The 17,749-nt window shown below is 46.3% G+C and overlaps 2 long non-coding RNA genes and 1 pseudogene across 3 annotated transcripts; 2 read left to right on the top strand and 1 right to left on the bottom strand.

Annotated features, from left to right (window-relative positions):
• Positions 1 to 515: 515 nt before the first annotated feature.
• LOC145506311 (uncharacterized) lies at positions 516 to 17,340 on the bottom strand. The gene is made up of 4 exons (XR_014053745.1): positions 17,135 to 17,340; positions 10,231 to 10,361; positions 8,292 to 8,426; positions 516 to 3,393 (listed from the first exon to the last, which is right to left on the bottom strand). It is a non-coding gene; the product is annotated as an uncharacterized LOC145506311 (long non-coding RNA).
• LOC145506312 (uncharacterized) lies at positions 2,705 to 7,741 on the top strand. The gene is made up of 2 exons (XR_014053746.1): positions 2,705 to 4,358; positions 5,360 to 7,741. It is a non-coding gene; the product is annotated as an uncharacterized LOC145506312 (long non-coding RNA).
• Positions 14,121 to 15,072, top strand: LOC145507938 (sialidase-4 pseudogene; annotated as a pseudogene). The gene is made up of 2 exons (XR_014055247.1): positions 14,121 to 14,149; positions 14,338 to 15,072. The product of XR_014055247.1 is annotated as a sialidase-4 pseudogene (transcript).
• Positions 17,341 to 17,749: the final 409 nt, after the last annotated feature.

Genomic DNA, 17,749 nt, shown 5'->3' with positions numbered 1-17,749 from the left:
TATATCTGCATGTACATAGATATTTATATGTCTATGTATATAGATATTTATGTTTCTGTGTATCTAGGTATTTATATATCTATGCAGATAGACGTTTATATATCTATGTACCTAGACATTTATAATTATGTACACTTATGTATACACAAATAGATGTTTTACCAGTGTAACAGGGCCTGGCGAAAAGGCAACGCTCCTACAAAAAGAGTCAGACGCGACTTGGCGACTGAACAACAAAATAGAAAACACACTCGGTTCACCTGCCACCAACAACACATAGTATATCAGTGTTACTACAATATAAAATAAAGGTTCATTTAAAAAAAAGAATGCCCAGGGGGACTTCCTTGAAGTTCAGTGGTTAAGATTCTGTGCTTCCAATGCAGAGGGCAAAGGTTTGATCCTTGGGCGGGGAACTAAAGATCCCACAAGCTGCATGGCATAGCCAATAAATAAAATTATTAAAATAAATAAATAAGAATGTTCAGGAAGAACACACAGGCTTTTGGGTGTTGCTTCAGGTACGTTCCGTATTAAATTACAGTCCTGAGTTAAAACTTGAAAGCTTTCATTTCCAAGGAATCACAACTGGGCATGAAAGAATCCTGCCGCCTTGTGGCCATTTCCTGCAATAGCAACCTTAAGAGTTTTGCTTATGAGTACCTCTTTATTGTTCAGTCCCCAAGTCGTGACCCACACTTTCCTCTCTAGGACGTGACGCCGCCTCTCACTGATCCCTGAGGTCCTCCTCTCTAGGACAAGACGCGGCCTCTCACAGCTCCCTGACGTCTTTCCTCTCTAGGACGTCACGCCACCTCTCACTGGTCCGTGACGTCTTTCCTCTCTAGGACGTGACGCCACCTCTCACTGATCCCTGAGGTCGTTCTCTCTAGGACATGACGCCGTCTCTCAATGATCCTTGAGGTCGTCCTCTCTAGGACCTGATGCCGCCTCTCACTGACCCCTGAGGTCTTCCTCTCTAGGACATGACGCCGCCTCTCACTGATCCCTGACGTCTTTCCTCTCTAGGAAGTCATGCCATTTCTCACTGGTCCGTGACGTCTTTCCTCTCTAGGACCTGATGCCGCCTCTCACTGATCCTTGAGGTCGTCCTCTCTAGGACCTGATGCCGCCTCTCACTGACCCCTGAGGTCTTCCTCTCTAGGACATGACGCCGCCTCTCACTGATCCCTGACGTCTTTCCTCTCTAGGACTTCACTCCACCTCTCACTGTTCCGCGACGTCTTTCCTCTCTAGGACCTGACGCCGCCTCTCACTGGTCCCTGAGGTCGTCCTTTCTAGGACCTCAGGCCACCTCTCACTGGTCCGTGACGCCTTTCCTCTCTAGGACCTGACGTCGTCTCTCAATGATCCATGACGTCTTTCTGGGACGTTTTTCCTCTCCAGGACCTGACACCGCCTCTCACAGCTCCGTGACGTCTTTCCTCTCTAGGACGTGACGCCACGTCTCACTGACGCCTTCTCTCAGTGATCCTTGAGGTCGTCCTCTCTAGAACCTGACACCGCCTCTCACGGCACCCTGACGTCTTTCCTCTCTAGGACCTCACTCCACCTCTCACTGCTCCCTGACGTCTTTCCTCTCTAGGACCGGACACCGCCTCTCACTGATCCCTGACGTCTTTCCTCTCTAGGAACTCACGCCACCTCTCACTGGTCCGTGACGCCTTTCCTCTCTAGGACCTGACGCCGTCTCTCAATGATCCATGACGTCTTTCCTCTCTAGAACCTGACGCGGCCTCTCACGGCTCCTTGAGGTCGTCCTCTCTAGGAACGGACGCCGCCTCTCACTGATCCCTGACGTCTTTCCTCTCTAGGAACCTCTCACTGGTCTGTGACGCCTTTCCTCTCTAGGACCTGATGCCGTCTCTCAATGATCCATGACGTCTTTCCTCTCTAGTACCTGACACCGCCTCTCACTGATTCCCTGAGGTATTTCCTCTCTAGGACCTGACGCCGCCTCTCACCGCTCCGTGACGTCTTTCCTCTCTAGGACGTGACGCCACTTCTCACTGCTCCATGACGTCTTTCCTCTCTAGGACGCAATGCCACTTCTCACGGCTCCGTAACGTCTTTCCTCTCTAGGACCAGAGGCCGCCTCTGATTCCTGAGGTCTTCCTCTCTAGGACCAGACACCGCCTCTCACTGATCCCTGAGGTCGTCCTCTCTAGGACCGGACGCTGCCTCTCACGGCTCCGTGATGTCGTTCCTCTCTAGGACCGGACGCCGCCTCTCACTGATCCCTGCGGTCGTCCTCTCTAGAACCAAATGCCGCCACTCCCTGATCGCTGACGTCTTTCCTCTCTAGGAGCTGTCGCCGCCTCTCACTGACCCCTGAGGCCATCCTCTCTAGGACCGGAGTCCGCCTCTCACTGATCCCTGACGTCTTTCCTCTCTAGCACCTGACGCCGCCTCACTGCTCCCTGACGTCTTTCCTCTCTAGGACCTGACGCTGCCTGTGACAGCCCTGACTTCTTTCCTCTCTCTCTGCCTTTATTCGGCCCCCTTCAGGTCCTCTCCGCGGACCCCGTGCGCCGCCACTCGTCCACTTGCGACTCCCGACCCCAGGCCCGCTTGACTGCTCCCCTCAGGGTCCCCTCCGCTGACCAACCCCCCCGCCCAGGTTCTCTCCGTGGGTCCCCCCAGGTCCTCTCATCGGCCAGAATTGGGTCGCCAGGTTCTCTCGACGGCCCGCCGCTGGTCCCCTCTCGTCGCCTGCCAATGGTCCTCTCATTGGCCCACTTCTGGTCCTCACTACTCCCTGACATCGGTCCTCACTATTTCACGTCTTTGGACCTCACTACGACCTGACTCTGGTCCTCGCTATGCCCTTACTCTGGACCTGACTACACTTTTAACCCTGTATCTGGTCCTCACTTGGGCCTGACTCCAAAAGAACTGTTAAAATATGCCATACAATACCTACGTAAACAGAGTGAAGTTTTTTCAAACACAAATACAGATCACTTCAAAGCAAAGGAACTCAGAAGCACCTTCCGGATGAGATTTCCTGGAATGAACCACCACCAAAATGGGAACCAAGATTATCCTACGTCTACAGAACCACAGAGTGCACGCCAGCGAGTTATCACACAGTCTGAGTTCTTGAAACATCCCAAGTGCGACTTTCCTAGTTTCCCAGATTAATTCCTTGGAGCAGGACATTTGGAACAGTCCAGACAGGGTGAAGAGAGGATTGTCCTCAAGGCAGAGTTGGTCTTGGCAGCGGCTAGGGCAGCCCCTCTTCGCTGTCTGCTCCTGCCCTGGAGTTCCAATTGCCAGATGGGGTATGACTCAGTCTCAGCCTTTCCAGTCAAGAATGCCAGGTGATCTGCCCTCTAATGGAATTCTCCAACCTTCCACTCTTGAAAGAGGCTGTCATGGAGAAAATCTTGGAGCATCTGATCAAGTCAGAGGACCCACAGGGGCCATCCCCAAGTCAGCCCGACAATGAGCACCAAATCTGATCCCAAAACACCACCTCTGTACACCTGCGCTAAACCGAATCTCAGAGATAGAGTCTCAGGTGAAGTAGAAAAGCATAGCTATACTGCTTTGCTAGCAAAGAGGGACACAGAAAACTCATGCCCTCAAGAACTGCCCCAAGGCAGGAGGATTTGCTTAGGAGTTTTATAGCTATGGGCTTCCCTGGTAGCGCAGCTGGTAAATGATCTGCGTGTAACCCAGGAGACCCTGGTTCAATTCTTGGGGTGGGAAGACTCCCTGGAGAAGGGATAGGCTACCCACTTTAGTATTCTTGGGCTTCCCTGGTGGCTCAGCTGATACAGGATCCACCTGCAATGCGGGAGACCTGGGTTTGATCTCTGGGTTGGGAAGATGCCCTGAAGAAGGGAATGGCTACCCACTCCAGTATTCTGGTCTGGAGAATTCCACGGACTGTATAGTCCATGGGGTGGCAAAGAGTCGGACTGAGTGACTTTCACTTTATAGCAATGGTTAAAGGGCAGAGTTGTTGTAAGGATTAGGGTGTGTACAGGGCCTGAACTCCCTTCACCTGACCTCAGGTGGTCCCTTGGTGAGCTTCTCTGGAATGAAGAATGCTACAATTTTCCATTTTGCTGGAGAGGATGTTTCAGTTCAGTTCAGTCGCTCAGTCGTGTCTGACTCTTTGCGACCCCATGAATTGCTGCACGCCAGGCCTCTCTGTCCTGAGAGGATGTTTAGTTGGGTAAAAAGTTTAGAGATATTTTTATGTGTATCCCTTTGACAGAAACAGGACACTGACCCAAGACAAAATATGCTTTCTTGAGTGCTCTTCTCTCTGCATCCCCTCCCTTCCCTGATTAGCACCTCTTCCAATCTGCCCTTTGGAGCTCACGGTAGGTCATGGAGCCGGGAGTCTATTCCCAGCAAAGAAACAGGGGACATGGGAAAGGCTTCTGGGCTCAGGAGCCCCACAGGGTCCTGCTCGATTTCACTCCCAGGCCCTGGCCCTACACTAACTATGGCCCTGAGCTGTCCCCGATGGCCTGAGCTTTCCCAAACTGTCCTCTTAACTCTCTCCCTGACTCTCTCCCTAAGGCCCTGATGCTGGTTGTAACGAACACCCTGACAATATCCCTGGGACAAATGGTCTCAAGTGTCTTTTACTAAGGTCTTCAGTTTTCTCTGAGGCCCTGACATTCTCCCTAATTAAGCCCTTAATGCTGTATTTAAGTGACGGCCTGATGCGCTCCCTCTCTCACGCACTGAAGATGCGCCCCTGATGCACTCCCTCACTTCAGGGCACTAAGGCCTTGAAGAAGTCTCTACCTGAGGGGCTGGTACTGTCTGTAACCAATTTTATGACTCTTTCCCTAACTAACATCCTCATTTTGCCTCTAAATAACACCCTGAGACTCCTCCTAATGCCCTGATGGTGTCCCTAATAGCCCTCAATATCCCTACTTTTGCCATAATCCTGTCCATAACTAAGGCCCTGAATATGTACTGAAGTAGGTCTCTGATGCTGTCCCTAACTAACACCCTGACACTGGTCACAACTATGAACCTGACGCTGGCCCTATTGAGGTCCTGAGATGCTGCTAAGTAACAGCCTGAACTTCTTTAAGGCCCTCAAGTTATCTCTAACTGAAGCCTTGAAACTGTCTTTAACTAAGCCCCAGACACTGTCCCCAGCTAAGGCCTGAACTATACTTTATGAAGGCCCTAAGCCTGTCCCTAACTCTGACACTGCCCCTAATTGAGGCCATGATACTGCCCCTTATAGCCTAAGCTGTCACAAAATAACACCCTGATCCTATTACTAAGGCCCTGATTATGTCCCTAAGAAAGTCACTGAAGTGCATCTAACTAACAGCCTGAACTATCTCTTACTCAGGCCATGAAGTTATCTCTGAGGTCCTAACAACGTCCCGAATTGAGGCCCTGTTGCTGGCCCTAACTAATGTCCTGATGCTGAATCTGAGTCCCTGATGCTCTTCCTGTTATCCTTTGCCCTACCAACAGAGTTTTGCCAAGAAAACACAGTGGTCATAGCAAACACCCTCTTCCAACAACACAAGAGAAGACTCTACGGTCAATACTGAAATGAGATTGATTATATCCTTTGCAGCCAAAGATGGAGAAGCTCTATACAGTCAGCAAAAACAAGACTGGGAGCTCAGATCATAAACTGAGCCATAAGACTGTGGCTCAGATCATCAACTCCTTATTGCCAAATTCAGACTTAAATTTAAGAAAGTAGGGAAAACCACTAGACATTCAGGTCAGCAGTGACCACAGGACTAGGAAATGCCAAAGAATGTTCAAGTTCAGTTCAGTTCAGTTCAGTCACTCAGTCGTGTCCAACTCCTTGCGGTAGTTTCAGCATTTTTGGCATTGCCTTTCTACGGGATTGGAGTGAAAACTGACCTTTTCCAGTCCTGTGGCCACTGCTGACTTTTCCAAATTTGCTGACATATTGAGTGCAGCACTTTCACAGCATCATCTTTTAGGATTTGAAATAGCTCAACTGGAATTCTACCACAATTGCACTCATCTCACATGCTAGCAAAGTAATGCCCAAAATTCTCTAAGCCAGGCTTCAATAGTACATGAACCATGAATGTACAATGTTCAAGCTGAATCTGGAAAAGGTAGAGGAACCAGAGATCAAATTGCCAACATCTGCTGGATCATCAAAAAAGCAAGAGAGTTCCAGAAAAATATCGACTTCTGCTTTATTGACTACGCCAAAGCCTTTAACTGTGCGGATCACAACAAACTGGGGAAAATTCTTAAACAGATGGGAATACCAGACCACCTGACCTGCCTCCTGAGAAATCTGTATGCGGGTCAAGAATCAACAGTTAGAACTGGACATGGAACAACACACTGGTTCCAAATTGGGAAAGAAGTATGTCAAGGCTGTATATCGTCACCTGGCTTATTTAACTTCTATGCAGAGTACATCATGCGAAATGCCAGGCTGGATGAAGCACAAGCTGGAATCAAGATTGCCGGGAGAAGTAACAATAACCTCAGATACACAATGACACCAGCCTTATGGCAGAAAGCAAAGAAGAACTGAAGAGCTTCTTGATGAATGTGAAAGAGGAGAGTGAAAAAGTTGGCTTAAAACTCAACATTGAGAAAAATAAATCATGGCATCTGGTCCCATCACTTCATGGCAAATAGATGGGGAAACAATGGAAACGGTGAGAGACTTTATTTTCTTGGGCTCCAAAATCACTGCACATGGTCACTGCAGCCATGAAATTCAAAGATGCTTGCTCCTTGGAAGGAAAGCTATGACCAAACTAGACAGCATATTAAAAAGCAGAGACATTACTTTGCTGACCAAGGTCCATCTAGTCAAGGCTATGGTTTTTCCAGTAGTCATGTATGGATGTGAGAGTTGGACTATAAAGAAAACTGAGCGCTGAAAAATTGATGCTTTTGAACTGCGGTGTTGGAGAAGACTCTCGAGAGTCCCTTGGACTGCAAGGAGATCCAACCAGTCCATCCTAAAGGAGATCAGTCCTGAATAGTCATTGGAAGGACAGATGCTGAAGCTGAAGCTCCAATACTTCAGCCAACTGTGGGAAAGAACTGACTCATTTGAAAAGACCGTGATGCTGGGAAATATTGAAGGCAGGAGGAGAAGGGGATGATAGAGGATGAGATGGTTGGTTGGCATCACTGACTCGAGGGACATGAGTTTGAGCAAGCTCTTGGAGTTGGTGATGGACAGGGAAGCCTGGCCTGCTGCAGTCCATGGGGTCACAAAGTGTTGGACACGACTGAGTGACTGACTTGAACTGAAGCTCTTCCAAACTAAGGTCTTAATGATGAGTCTACCTAAGGCCCAGACACTGTCATTAATAACCTAACTCTTTCCCTATATAACACTCTAATTGTGGCCCTAACTCATGACTTGACAATGATCCTATCTCTGATCCTGTCCTTCGTAAGGTTAAGAACCTCCTCCTCACAAAGGCCCTGACACTGTCAATAATAATGACCTGACTTTTTCCCTAAGTAACACCCTGATTTTGTCACTAACTAATGCCCTGACACTGGTTCTAACTACAGCCCTGACGCTGGTCCTATTGAAAGCCCTGAGATATCCCTAAGGAACAACCTTACCTGAAGCCTTGACACTGTCCCTAGCTTAGGCCTTGATGCTGTCCCTTATAGTCTATGCTGTCACTAAATATCCCTCTGAATCTGCCCATAACCAAGGCCCTGAATATGTCCCTAATAAAGTCTCTGAAGTGTCCCTAATGAACAGCCTTAACTGACTCTTGCTAAGGCCATCAAGTTATCTCCGAGGTCCTGACACTGTCTCTAAGGCCCTGATGCTGGCTGTAACTAATGGCCTGACGCTGACCCTTACTAAGTCCTTGCCCAGGAGTTGTCCCAGGCTGCTGGGCAGCTTTCTGTTTTCCTCATCTCTCGCCAGCTGCCTGCCATTGGCCAATCTAAGATTCTATGATGTGGTGGTCCCACATAGGATGTGCCTGAGGAGGCTTACCTACCAGAGGATGCTCATGGCCATTCCACCCTCCAATGGACAGTGGCTCAGAGTGGGAATCTCTCAGCCAGTGTCTGACCTCAGGTTCTGTGTCCCTATTTGTTGTAAAAACCTTGGAGTTACTTCAGTAACATTTTTAAATGGGTCTCCCCCTTGGCATATTTATAAGATAAATTTTTTCTGAATTAAAGTTCAGGAACATTATTAGAATGAGCAGGAAGACAAAGGACGCCCCCAATGATCTATTACTTGGAGGATTTTACAATTCTCATGAGAAAACTCTCACTCTCCTCACCCTCTAGGCATCAGCACGAGGTAGGAATCATCTGCATTCTTTATTTATCCCTCTGAATCTCTCAGAACATTTCCTTCAGGAGAAATCTCTGGGCTCTTCAGCAACTGTGAGTTGTGATGTCAGGTAGATCTGAAACTGAAAAGGAAAAGAGAAGGTGAGGAGATGAGAATTCTTGATGGAGAAGCAGGGACATCCATGTTCAATCTCAGCCTGCGAGTCTGAGTTAGGATCCAGGGAACGTAAGGACCACCAGGACCTGGCCCCCTGGCCTTGTCACCTGGTGTGGGGACTGGAGACACCCAAACTGCCCTGGCCACTTTCAGAGAAATGAACAAGCTGGGAGAACACCACGGGAGCCGCATTGGAAAAGGTCCCTGCTATGAAGTAAGATGCACTTTTCAAGAAAGTGAAGGATGATCCCTTGGTTCTCAAAGACTTGCAAAGATTCTGTGTTCTTCTGGAGACATGTTGAAGCCTCCAGTCTTTGAGGGCAGTGATGAGAAGGAACTGTGCTCAAAACCATCCAGCACTCACTCCTTGAGGGTGCTGAGGATGACCAGTGTCCAGCCCAAGGGTGTTGTGGGCCTGAAACCCCCTTATCACCTGGGATGGGAGGGGCCCCACGGGCACCCCACTGGGCCAGCAGGGTCTCGGCTTGTAGGCTACAGACCTTTATCAGGTGCATGATCTGCAAATATCTTGTGCCATTTTGGATGGTGGATCTTTTTCCTTACTCCTATTGTGTACAACAACTTTTGTTTTGAAGAAGTCTAATTCATCTCTTTTGTCTTTTGTTGTTTGTGATCTAAGAAATCATGGCCAAATCCAAAGTCATGAAGTTTTTCTCTCATGTTTTCTTCTATGGGGTGTACAATTTTGGTTCTTACATCTAGGCCTTTGATCCATTTTGAGTTGATTTTGTATAGTGAGGGAAGTAGGGGTCTAACTTTGATCTTTTGCATGTGGGATCTGGTTGTCCCAGCACCTGTAGTAATTGTTGGGGAAAAATATTTGAAAATGATGCCACCAAAAAGGTCTAATTTCCAAAACAAACAAACAGCACATGCATCTCAAAAAAAAAATTTAAAAATGGGCAGGTCTAAATAGACATTTCTCCAGAGAAGACATACAGATGATCAACAGGCACATAAAAAGACACTTCATACGCTGATTATTAAAGCAATACAAATCAAAACCACAATGAGGTGTCACCTCATAGTCATCAGAATGGCATCGATAAAATGTCTGCAAATAACAAATGCTGGTGAGGGGGTGGAGAAAACGAAATCTCCTACACTGTTGGTGGGAATTGATGCAGCCACTGTGGAAAACAGTATGGAGGATCCTCAAAAAACTAAAAAGTTGCCATATGAATTAGTAATCCCACTCCTGGGCATATATCCAGACAAAGCTATAATTCAAAAAGATACATTCACCACTATGTTTATAGCAGCACTACTCACAACAGCAAAGATGTGAAAGCAACCTACCTGTCCAACAACTGATGAATGGATAAAGATGTGTGTGTGGCTGTGGTCTGTGTGTGTGTGTGTGTGCGTACATATATACATATATACATATATGTATACATATACATATACAGTCCATGGGGTCACAAAGAGTCGGACACGACTAAGCAACTTCACTTCACTTCATATATATATATATATATATATATATATATACATGAGTATCTCCCATGCACACATGCGGTATACACATTATTTAAGTTATTTATGCAACCATGTGAAAGTAATTAATATCACAAAACTGCATACTTAAAATGAATTAAATAGTTAATGCCACGTTTTGTATTTTTAATGACAATGAGAAAAAAGTGTAGTGGTCATAATTGTTACAACATAAATGAATATTAAAAACATCCTTAGTGAGAAAAGCCATACCAGAAAAGGCCACCCAGATCCCATATTCATCTTACCTGCTTTAAATCCATCAAGGCTGTCCAAATGAGGGGAAAACTCAGTAATGGTTCCCAGAAAAGAAAACTGGACCAGGATGGAAAAAGGTATCTTCACACAGTTGGGGCAGCAGGTGACAGGGGAAGTGGGCCTGTGTATTAAACCATAACACAGAATTCATGCTTTCCTCATGGGGGGGCTAGGTGCTGGCTCCTCAGGAGAGTGTCACTGTTTTGGGTAAAACACACTGAACATTTTGTGTGAATTTGCAAATATGAGTACTTTCTTCCATTATTAAAAGCTTTCTGTACATTTTAAATTAGTGGAAACTGAGTTACTGTTCAAAACAACCATGACAATACCATTCAAGAACTCAGGTAATACAGGCATCAGACTTTGTTATAGAGGCCAAGACTTACCAGACCAAGTCCAACCACAGTTGTGACACTTATTTCCCTTGTAGGAGTCCATATGGTATTAGTATTAAGAGGCATCGTGGGAAAAGGGTGTTAGTAGCCACTAAGTCGTGGGTGCTGTGGATGATCTGGATTGCAGGAGAAGCAGTGAGATTTTAGCTTCACAATCTTTTACATTATTTCAAAGCATATGTTAAAAGATAAATTCAGCAAAAAAAAAATGGAATACACACAAATCAATTTTGTTTCTATACATGAATAACAAACCATCAAAAAGAATAAGGAAAAAATCCCAGTCACAATTCAAGAAAAAAAAAACTATCTGGGAATAAATTTAACCAAAGACATAAAAGACCTATAATCAGAAAACTATAGGGCATTGATAAAGAAATTGAAAACAGAAAAGAAAAATATCCTATACTCATGCATCAGGAAAAAATATATTTAAAATATTTTCTACTGAGCCCAAGAGCCTAGAAGCCTGTGCTCCACAGCAAGAGAGGCCACTTCCAAGGGAAGCCCACATGCTGTAACTAGGAGCAGCCCCACGACCGCAACTAGAAAAGGCCCAGGCACAACAAAGACCCAGTGCAGCCAAAAAGAAAAATAAAACAAAAAATAACTTTTAATAAAAGTCTATCAACAAAAGAAAAAACAATGTGGACTTTATAAAATTGAAAATTTCTGCTCTATGGAAGACCTTATTGAGAAAGCCAACAGACGGAGCACACCCTGTATCTATGCTCAGTTACTTCAGTCGTGTCTGACTCTGTGACCCTATGGACTGTAACCTGCCAGGCTCCTCTGTCCAGGGGGTTCTCCAGGCAAGAATACTGGAGTGGGTTGCCACACCCTCCTCCAGGGGATCCTCCCAGCAAAGGGGTCAAACCCGCATCTCCCATGTCTCCTGTATTTGCAAATGGGTTCTTTACCACTAGTGCCATTTCCAAAACACATATCTGATAAAGGATCTGACTCAAATTGTACCAAACGACCTCTTTAAAATTTGGCCAAGATTGAAATACACACCTGGCCAAAGAAGATAGATAGTAAATAAGCACACAAGAGTACACTCAAGATGCTGGTGGAATGCATGTACAGTAACTTTGGAAGACAGTTTGGCACTTTTCTCCACATCTAAACAGTCTCACCTCAGGATCCAAGAAGTGTATACCTTGTATTTAGACAACTGCTTTGCAAAACTGTGAAATAAAAACTAGCATCAAGTAATGTACAAGAGCTCTAGTCATAATAGTTAAAAACTTAAAGACATCAGGATGTCCTTCCACAGATGCATTCATACGTAAATCAGGACACAGACATGTCAAGGGGAGCACAATACAGCACACCCAAAATATGTGCATTTGACAAAAGGGTTAGTTTGGGCTGATTAATTTTTAAAAAACAGCGGCACCAGGAGAATCTTGGAAAACCAAGTAGAAATGCCATTTTATGAAGCAGATTTACATTTATTAAGGGTATCTCCATCTGTAAGGGTGTGTCCCTCTCTGGGACAGGAATTGGATGATGACTAAATATCAAGAAAAGCTTGTCTAAGCTGGATGTTAATCTGCAAAACCACCATACCCTTATTTACTGTGATTCACCTAATAAATTCCCTTAAATGGCTTCTTCCATTCCCTAACCTCCTCCTTTCATTCTTAGTTGATGATAGCATTTAAGGTAAAGTCTTAGACCATTTCTTGGACCAGTCTTGGAATGCAAAAGTCAAGAGATACCAGGAGTAACAGGCAAACTTGGTCTTGGAGTACAAAATGAAGCAGGGCAAAGACTAACAGTTTTGCCAAGAGAAGGCACTGGTGATAGCAAACACCTTCTTCCAACAACACAAGAGAAGACTACACATGGACATCACCAGATGGTCAACACCGAAATCAGATTGATTACATTCTTTGCAGCCAAAGATGGAGAAGCTCTATACAGTCAGCAAAAACAAGAATGGGAGCTGACTGGAGCCCAGATCATGAACTCCTTATTGCAAAATTCAGACTCAAATTGAAGAAAGTAGGGAAAATCACTAGACCATTCAGGTATGACCTACATCAAATCCCTTATGATTATCCAGTGGAAGTGACAAATAGATTTAAGGCATTAGATGTGATAGACAGAGTACCTGAAGAACTATGAATGAAGGTTCATGATATTGTACAGGAGGCAATGATCAAGACCACCCCCAAGAAGAAGAAATAGAAAAAGGCAAAATGGCTGTCTGAGGAGGTCTTACAAATAGCTGAGGAAAGCAGAGAAGCTAAAGGCAAAGGAGAAAGGAAAGATATATCCATTTGAATGCAGAGTTCCAAAGAATAGCAAGGAAAGATAAGAAAGCCTTCCTCAGTGATCAATGCAAAGAAATAGAGGAAAACAATAGAATGGGAAAGACTAGAGACCTCTTCAAGAAGCAACAGTTAGAATCAGACAAGGAACAAGGGACTGGTTCCAAACTGGGAAAGGAGGACGTCAAGGCTGTATACTGCTACCCTGTTTATTTAACGTATATGCAGAGTACATCATGGGAAATGCTGGGCTGGATGAAAGACAAGCTGGAATCAAGATTGCTGGGAGAAATATCAATAACCTCAGATACACAGATGACACCACCCTTATGGCAGAAAGTGAAGAGGAACTGAAGAGTCTCTTTATGAAAGTAAGAGAGGAGAGTGAAAAAGTAGGCTTAAAAGTCAACATTAAAAAAACTAGGATCATGTCATCTGGTCCCATCCCTTCATGGCAAATAGATGGGGAAACAATGGAAACGGTGAGAGACTTTATTTTCTTGGGCTCCAAAATCACTGCACATGGTGACTGCAGCCATGAAATTCAAAGATGCTTGCTCCTTGGAAGAAAAGTTATGACCAACCTAGACGGCATGTTAAAAAGCAGAGACATTACTTTGCCAACAAAGGTCCATCTAGTCAAAGCTATGGTTTTTTCAGTAGTCATGTATGGATGTGAGAGTTGGACTATAAAGAAAGCTGAGCACTGAAGAATTGATTCTTTTGAACTGTGGTGTTGGAGAAGACTCTCGAGAGTCCCTTGGACTGCAAGGAGATCCAAACAGTCCATCCTAAAGGAAATCAGTCCTGAGTATTCATTGGAAGGACAGATGCTAAAGCTGAAACTCCAACACATTAGCCACCTGATGCGAAGAACTGACTCATCTGAAAAAACCCTGATGCTGGGAAAGATTGAAGGCAGGAGAAGGGGACGACAGAGGATGAGATTGTTGATGGCATCACTGACCCGATGGACATTAGTCTGAGCCAGCTCTAGGGGTTGGTGATGGACAGGGAAGCCTGGTGTGCTGCAGTCCATGTGGTTGTAAACAATTGGTCTCGACTGAGTGATTGAACTGAACTGAACTTGCACCTTTTCAGGAAGTGACTCAGTTTCCCCAGGTATCTTTCAAGTACACACGAATGCTGGCATATATTAAACCTCCAACTGTTTTTCTCCAGTTCATCTCCCTTTTCATTATGAGGATCTCAACGAAGAACATCGAAAGGTAGAGAGAAAATTATCTTTCCTCTTATATAATGCAACACAATAGTATTCAGAGATACAAAGGAATGAACCACCAACCCATTTATAAAAAAAAAAGCATGAATCTAACACATTACTAAGTGAAGAAATCCAGCCTCAAGTGCTACACACTGTACAAACTTATAAGACATTCTAGAAAAGGCAAAACAGACAGTGTGGGGGCCTCGTGCCCAGCCTGCGCTCAGGCGAGTGCCAGCTGGCCGTGGTGACGGCAGGCGGGCTGGCGGCATCCCCAACTGCAACGCTCAGAGCCCCACGTGCAGCCGCGTGCAGGCCCTCAGTGTGGACGAGGGCACCTCCTTCCTGCCCGGGGAACTGGTGCTCGCCGTGGCTGAGACCACCCGGGGCTGCCAGGGCAGCATCGTGGGCTTCCCGGCCCCGCCTGCCAGCGGGTGGAAGGATGAGGGGTGGTCCGCGGGCACCAGCAACCCCGTCCGCCTCCCGCGCCTCTGTCCTGGGGCCCAGGAGGGCCCACAGGAGGCCACTGGAGACACCCGTGGGGGCGGGGGGCCGGGTGGGGCCGAGGGCTGTGGCGACGGCCTCGGGGAGCCTGGTGAGGACAGGGGCTCCTGGGCCTCGGAGCCCCCGGGACCTCCTGCAGCCTTGTCGCAGAGCCCCACGTGGCTGCCGTATTCCCACCCGGTGGGGCGCAGGGCTCGACTCCACATGGGCGTCCGCCTGAGCCGGTCCCCGCTGGACCCCAACAGCTGGACGGAGCCCTGGATCACCCCTGAGGGCCCCTGTGGCTACTCGGACCTGGCGTCCATCGGGCCTGCCCCCGGGGGCACCCCGACCTTCGCCTGTCTGTTCGAGAGTGGGGCCAGGGTCTCCTATGAGGAGATCTCCTTCTCCATGTTTTCCCTGAGGGAGATCCTAAAGAAATGAGGCTGGGCGGGGGACACATCGGCCTTGGAGACAAGCCTGCGGGGCACTGCCAGCAATGAAGACACAGCACACCCCAAAATAAATAAATAAATAAATAAAATGATTTTTTAAAAAATACAGTCTAAGATTGGATGCAATTGGCCAATACCTAGTACTATCACTTGGGAAACTTACTGAATCTTCTGTAGATAAAATCATAGCTCACTGTGCCATCTGAAGTGTGGGAAGCTCTCCGTACAGTGCTGAGAGCACAGTTGAGATGTAATCAGAGGTGACTGTGAGCTTTACTGTTGTAATTAAGTCCTTCACAGTTTGGGCTCTGGAGATCGGCCCATGCGGACCTGAAGACATCATTTTTCTTCAACAAAAATATCTTCTCTTTGCCAACAACACATATCTTACTTGTTTTATACACGGAAATGTTTCCCTTATCATTTTTACATATCACAATTTTCGCCCTTTGAAGCCTTAATGAAACCAAGTGATTCAAATATTACACCAGTATTTTTTGATTGGCAAACTCAAGAACATATTCTATAACCCCTAAAAAACATACATGTTTTTCATAGCATAATTTTTCTTCAGTAGTACAACATACAGCTTTAATAAACCAAAACATCTTTAGTTTCCCTCTGTCTTACAAGTCAAAAGTAAGTAAATTTAGATTTCTTTGACTTGTAAGTGCTCATATTTCTAAGGCCAATTAAATAGAGCTTATTTACAAATTAACCTCAGCAATATTACACAAAGACAAACACACATGTTGAGACACACAAACGTTCAGACAGAGATCTCATTGTTTCACGTTTTTACATTTCATGAATTAGGCATTGCAATTAAACTTATCAGTTTATGGATAATAGCCAAATTTACATACTTATTCTTAAAAGACTTCCTTCCTTTTTTTTTTAACTTGAAGTTTTACCCAATTAATGAAAGGCCAAAGTCCCAGGCAAAGTGGACTGTGTTTGTATTTCAAGGACTCCATACGAGTTAACGTCAAGCTTTCTCCTAGGCATATTTTTGTTTCCTCAGGAGCTGGGAAAACTGTTTTATCAAGCTAGCTTTCCCTAACTGCATATACAAAAAAAGAACCAGTTTTTGTGAATTTCAAGAGTTTCATCTTAACCAATTTTCTCTGAAGTTTAAAAAATAATGTTGCCATTTTGTTGTTGCTCAGTCACTCAGATGTGTCTGACACTTTTTGACCCCATGGACTGCAGCATGCCAGGAGTCCCTGTCCTTTACTATCTCCTGTTGCCATACAGTATCAAAAAAAAAAATCTTTCTTTTTCTTAGTTATAATTTTGTAGCTAAAAGTTTTCTTAATTGATTGAACCTTAATGAATTGCCGTTTTACATAAGGCGGCAAGAATACTAATCATGCAAATGAAATACAGTCTCACACACTGAATGACAGATCAGTCACAAACCCTCTCTGAGGGAGACCCGTACGGAGTCCCAAATGAACAGTCCTCACGGGTAGCTATGTTACTGAATTCACAAGCCCATGTGTCCGGTGCACAGTGAGGCCCATCAATACTAAACATTATAATGAGCTTGGAACAGAGAAAGGTTTATTACAGATTCATACAAGGAGATGGGTCGCTCATGCCCTAAGAACCCCAAAGTTACTGAAACCCTTCTGCAAGCCCCTTTAAAAGCCAAAAGTGAGGGGTGGGTGTGGTTAGTTGTTGCAGACTTCTCAGGTCAGAAGCTTTGTTCTGAGGTCCGGTCATGGTCAGGTAATGATGTTCCTGTGAATCTCTACCAGATGAATGTTATTCTCTGTCCTGACAAGAAAGGACAAGGTCCCAAGGCACACCTTTCACCCTCCAAGGTCCCAGTCCTGGTTGAGAGGAAGCCAATCTCAGTTGGCAGCTCCTTCGGGGCCAGGTTTCCACAGCCTGCTCAGCCGTCACCCCTGAGGGAGCCAGGCACCCACCCCAACTGGCCCTCAGTCTCCTCAGCTGCCCAAATGGGGAGACCAGGTCCCACAGACTGTGACTCACAGACGGCCACTGCTATTAGGTCACAGAGACGGGGTGAGGGAGAGGCTCACCACTGCCTCCAGGGCTGGGCCAAGGCTGTGGAGGCCTTATGAGGGCTCTGGAGCCCCGCAGGACGGAGCCCCCAGTCTGTTCCTGGGCCCTCCAGCTCACCCATGGACCCAAGGCTGGGGAATCCAGAGGGCCTCCCGGAGAAGGCCCGAGTCTGCCTCGTACCTCACTCTCCACTTGGTGACCAGGACCCCACTGACCCTTGACTGAACCGCTTCCCCAGTGGTCCCTCATTGACAGTTACCAGTGGGCAGGGCCGGCTGTGGTGCTGACCAATAGCTGAGCAGGACAACTAACGGTCACTTGTTGACAGTTGGTTGCTTGTGGGTGGGGCCCACTGAGTCACCGACCAATGGCTGTGCAAGACCCTGTTGCCTAGTAACAGGGTGCAGAGTGTTGAGGCATAGCAACGACTACCTGCCAAGGGCTGCGCTCATCCAGCTCTGTTAGTCAGGCATCAGAACCAATTGGTAAAAACGCCTGAAGAGCAATCAGTGCTCACAAATGATCCTCAACATCAGACGCACATTAGAACCAACCGGCAAGAAAGCCCAAATAGCACTAACACTCACACGTGAGAAGGCTGCAAGCACGCACACCTGTGCACAGTGGACTTA

The sequence above is a fragment of the Giraffa tippelskirchi genome, chromosome 5 (genome assembly GCF_054371585.1).
Source record: "Giraffa tippelskirchi isolate mGirTip1 chromosome 5, T2T-mGirTip1v1.2.pri, whole genome shotgun sequence".
NCBI lineage: Eukaryota > Metazoa > Chordata > Mammalia > Artiodactyla > Giraffidae > Giraffa > Giraffa tippelskirchi.
The sequence above is the reverse complement of the archived record's forward strand: the minus strand, read 5'-3'. Positions and strand labels throughout refer to the sequence as shown.